This window comes from Lygodium microphyllum, chromosome 6 (assembly GCF_053477565.2).
Source record: "Lygodium microphyllum isolate KBCC chromosome 6, Lygodium_microphyllum_v1.1.10, whole genome shotgun sequence".
Taxonomy (NCBI): Eukaryota; Viridiplantae; Streptophyta; class Polypodiopsida; order Schizaeales; family Lygodiaceae; genus Lygodium; species Lygodium microphyllum.
In genome coordinates, this window is record NC_141140.1 from 67,773,616 (window position 1) to 67,779,476 (window position 5,861).

Below are 5,861 nucleotides of genomic sequence, written 5' to 3' on the forward strand. Positions count from 1 at the left end.
AACTCATAGTGTTGTTACAAGATATATACCTACAGAGTTAATGCATGGTCAAAAACCTATCATGCCGATAGAAGAGATGACAGTCACATGGAGTGTGCTACCTTAGGAGGAGGAGTTGAATCGAGAGGAGTTGTTGGCCTTGTGCATTAGACAATTGGAAAGAAAGTCAGAAGACATAGAGGGAGGAGTTGCAAAATTAAGGGCAGCAAGGATACAGAATAATAAATGGTTTGACAAAAGACATAGACTGAGACCAAGAACTATACAAGACGGGGATTGGATATTGGTTTATGATAGCAGTTTAGACAACCAGCATAGTGCCATGCATAAAGTTTCCAAAAGATGGTTTGGACCCTATGTAGTAAGACAAGTGTTTGATAATGCTACTTATGCATTAAATGAGCTGGATGGGACAGCTATAAAACTTCTGGTAGCAGGAAAAAGAATCAAATTATTCAAGAGGTGGAAATCTAATGCCTATAAGTTGCCAGAATTAAAAGAAAATAGTGGCCATGATACAGGGGTAGTCAGGAAGATATGGAAGATGAAGAAGCAAAGGATATGGTTGCAGAGGATGAGGAGGACTCAGAATTCGGAGACAACTAGGATTTTGGCACATATCGGAGGATGTGCAGGTTCAAAGGGGGTGGATGTGGTGATGCTATGCCGACACAATGTGAAAAAGCATGGAATGCATCATCATCCGACTTTCTTATTAATGTAGAGAGTCAATGTGATCTGAGTCATTAGTGCTAGTGTGAGTGGCATGAATGGTCTAAAAATATTAGATATTTGGATAATTTTAGCCTATTATTTATTGTAAATATTCAAAAAATCTAAAAAAGCTTCTAAATTAGAATGGCATGCAAAAAGCAAGTTGCCTTTTCAGTCAGTTATTGGATTTTTCATAAAGAAGAAAGCTGGGTGAAATCACGCGCATCGCGATCGATGTTGACAGGTTGAAAACTACACTTTGAACTAGAAGAAGAAAAATGAGTGATCTAGGAGATCCGTGAGCAGGTTTCCTGCAGTTTACCCCTCTTCCAAAGCCAATGGAGCCATCAGATTTGGCTTCTGAGTAGTAGAGAAGGAGCTGTTATTTTGATTCACGTTTTTGGTCTACGAAGGAGCTCCAGGAGATTTAATGCCTGGAGAGTGCTTCTGAGTAGTGCCAGACAAAGGATTTCAAGTTTTGTTAATACATATTTGATGCTAGGAGGCATATTGGCATATTCCACCCTGGATTCTGTGAGGTTTTGCAGTGGATTCTGTAAAGTTATATTTGTTGCCGGGGCTCATACACAAGGTGGATTCCTTGTGTGAAAAGTCGATGGGGACACCTATCCTTTTCGGGCGTCTTGTTAATTTAATGTGCAAGTGGGTGATTCTATAGTAGGTGATTTCGTAAAATACATATTTAAATTAATGGACGTTTATGAGTTTAGAGTGTGCACTCGTAATAAATTAAGGTTAGGATTGAGTTCTAACCAATTTATTTATTTTGTAGCTGAAGACTGCTAGGTATTCACTTTTGTCGGTTTAATTTTATTATTTTCTAACAATTGTGAATGCTTCAGTTGATGTGTAGAGTAGGCAGCGGTGGCATTGGGAAGCACTAGGTGATAACATGTATTCAAGTTATTTAGAAGAAATTATCATTTTGATGGGCGCGCATCTTAGGTGTGGCACCAATATTTATTTTGACGTGCTCATTTATTGAAGCGCCTGACATTAAATTATTATTTTGTATGTGCATGGGCGCACGATTTGAATATTTGTTATTGGACATTGTATTTGGGCACATCCCGACTCTTTGGGCGCCCAATCGCTTTAATTCTTTAGTTGGACAAAAGCAAACACAAAAGCTAAAGTGCGCTAATTGTAAATTGGGCTATTTTTTGAGCTTGGAGATGAATAATATATCAAATACATGCTTTGTGGAGGAGCGCTCACACTAGGCATGGGGGGAGATTGTACCCAATTAGTCTTTTGCTTCATGTCATGCAAGTCTTCTCTCTTGTTTTTTGTGCAAAAGTAGAGTTCTTTTGTTCTTGGGGACCTTTCGGCACTCACTACTTACGCATACAGCATCCGATCTGTGCACCAATATTGATTGGAATCATTGTGCTTTGTCATTATTATGTTTACCTCTTGTGTATTCTTTATCTTCTCTTCCATCTCCTATCTTTACTTCTATCTCTGATCCCTGGTGGATATGACATTTCGATAGAAATCCCTCCGACAATGTGGGTGTAGTCCAGTTGTAGAATCAATGGCATATCCTCATGTTGATCACCTAACATGCCAGTGATTAATATCCTACCACATCATCGAGGCACACAATGGATGCTAGCTCATGTAGAGCTTGACATCTCAACATAGTTTTGGCCCTGCTACGTAACTAAATCCAAAACAGAGATATCCCGAACATACAATATAACAGAGAACACCTACACATTGCAAACAACAAATAATAGAATAGAAACAATACAGGATTGTAGAACAAAACATAGAATAAGGTGCAAACAAAACTCTCTCTCTATCGAACTCATCATCACAAGAATTGAGAGATATAACTAATATAATTGTTGTGCACATAGATATAACAAGACACCTACTTTCACATGAAAGTAAAGGCCACTTTACACTAAAAATACGAATATGCAAAACACAAGTTTGTCATGGCCAATCTAGTAGTTAACACCTGGTGCAGCCCGATGGATGGCTGCCTAGTAGCCATGACTTGAGCTGACGTATCCTTAAATGTGTAACTAAAAATGCAAGAAACTAACGCTAGCAACCACCTAAGCCCCACCTAGAGCCTTGCGCCCTGAAATGAGTCACACCAAGCTACTACGAGCAGAGCCTAGATGCAATATTAGGAGAACTCAAAGCCGCCCTCTTGTGTAGTTGCTTAGACAATGTATTACATTAGTAATAGGGAAACTATATTTTCAAATGCAAAAATATGAAAGCATTACTTCATTCAACAGAATCTTGAACACTAGCATCCATAAGGGATTGAACATATTTCTACTGATGATCTCAAATCTCTTCTTCATTATTAGCCTTTTCCAAAGCAGGTTGCTCTTCATGTATTTGACTATCAATCTACCATGCAACATCCTTTAGCACATATTCGTGAATCGCTACATCAATAGTACACTACAAAACCCATGCAGTAAACTCTACTTCTGCCATTAGGTTTATGACACTTTAAAACAAACTCAAAATTTTCCCATCAAGCTTTTCCAAAGCAGGCTGCTCTTCATGTATTTGACTGTCAATCTGCCATGCAACATCCTCTAATACATATTTGTGAATTGCTACATCAATAGGACACTACAAAAACCTTGCACTAAACTCTACTTCTGCCGTTAGGTTTATGACACTTTAAAACAAACTCAAAATTTTCCCCATCTACATAGGCAACATGCTAAGGCTGGAAACCCATCATGTACAATGACATCCATAATACATCATAGAGAATAAAGACATAGAACCATAATTGAATTAGTAAATCACTACTCCAATGATAAAGAGTAGGAACATCGATAAGAAATCATGTTGACGACACTACAACATTTGCCTTATAGGAAAATGTACGTCAATGCATTACACTCGAACAAAGCATTGCATCACTAAAGAAACATGAAAGATAATCCAAGAAAACTTGCAAAAGAAAACAATGTAGAACTATATCTACATCTGCATCATAATCTTGCATAACTTCAATATGCATCATAGCATCTACAAAATCATTAGCAACATCAATCCAAAAAAAAAAAAACTTGTAACTATTGATCTTCAAAGCTATTTTCAGATTCTTGTGATTGCTGATCATCAAGTTTCTCCTGCACTGATTGCTTTTTAGGTTGTTGGTGTATTCCCTATTGTACAAATTGTTGGCACACTTCCTGATGTTGCATGTAATTAGGCTCCTATAGATCTTCCTATTGTTACAAAAATTCAAGTTGCAAGAATTCAAGTTTCTACCATCCATGCTATAATTCTGACTTTACCAGTAAACTTGAAAATATTGTCATGCTCAAAAATTGATTAGCATGGACAACATCAAGTGTTCATGTAGTAACATCAACTACATAAATATCCACTATAGGTACTCATAGACTTTCGTTTGCTTTATGTTCACTAATAAATTGATCAAAGTCCTCAAAGACTTCTGCATATTAGTTTGAATTGAAACGTCAATAGCCTAGTCATTCAATGGACAAATCCTCAAGAATAACATCTTAACTTGGAATATGAGAAAATACTAAGTGAGTATGCAAATCAAAAATCTCATTATCCTTTAGCAAAAAAACTTCCTTAAGAGCATTAATGACCTCAAAACAATGCAAAACTTGCAAATATACATTGCATTCTTATCATAAGAAACCTCTTGTTGAAGCAATGCTTTCACATTCTAAAGCTGATTGATGACAAATAAAGCTTTAGCTACTGCAATTTCTAATGCATTTCTCTCTTTTTCAAGATCAAAAGAAAACCATTAAATCATCTCAATTGGAGATTGATAGATATTGCATTCAAATCTTTAAGGAAACCAGACATGATGATTGTTTCCTATGATTCTTGACTTTCAACCAACTTTTGCAAGTCTAAACATTGTTGAAAACTAATCATTTGATGTCCAAAATCATGCTATTCTAAAAGGTGTCCACATGGATAATTAACTTAAATGTTTTCAGCATCGAAAACTTGTTGAATTTCTTCAATCTAAATATTACAATGGTCTAAACTAGTATTTTGCATTCTAGAAACACGGACTATCCAAAACAAATACATAAAAAAATGGTGTATCCCACACTACATGTAATGGCACAATGAGTTCATGCAAACACTCCTCACTAAAATCTGACTTAATTGCTACATTATCTTCCTCAAAAGCATCAATATAACCAAAGAAATCATCCACGATAACATCCTTATTGGCAGAAATTTGATTTACCAATGTACCATCCATGAAAGCATCTTCATCTTGATCCTCTTGATCACCAAACTGATCAACATCCTAGCTACTTTCTTCCTGATCACAAATAATTGGAGATTGATTGTAACTATTTGCAAGACACCAAAACATAAAAAATACCTTCAAGTTATGGATGCAAGTAGTGCATTGCTCCACTCTCCCATTGCCAAGCACAATTGTTGAGGTTGGGGCACTTAAGGATTGTTGGCTTCTTTGCCTCTTGTTAGTTAATAACTAGTGTGATAAAGTGTCGATTTGACCCATGGTAGATTTGCAACTATGTGAGAGATGTGTGTCCGTATATGTGCGGTGCATGATGAATCCATAGTAAAAGAAGTGTAATAATTTTTTTTTGTAATGTGTCATTTCCATACCCAACTGTTGTACTAGCCTCGTTCAATCAAGAATAGCTAGTAAGTCTCTAACTCAGGTGTAGCAAAGTAATTCATTTGTTTCATTCATACTAGGTGTCAAAAGAGTGGCTTTTCTTGCTTATGAGTGCAAACCCTAAGTGAAATTTCTTGCTTTAATTATGCTTGTGTATTGATGCACTCCTCATGATACCGACTATTTCAAGGGGTTGTATTACATAGAGCCATGCCCTAGGGGGACCTATTATGCGAGAAAGTTGTGTCGACTTGGTAAGCTCTTTTAGAAAGTTATGTGGGTCCATAGTCCATGGTTCCTCATAAATAGTACTAGTATATATTGGACCCGTGTCTTGTGTGAAATGACATCTTGCATATCTATATTCATATATGGAATAAAAATCATGTGTCTATGTTATACAAGCCTACGAGGAAAAAAGTTATATGTGGTTTGCTACCACTCTAATGAATTTGTCGAATATCATAAAGGTCCTGACGTCATG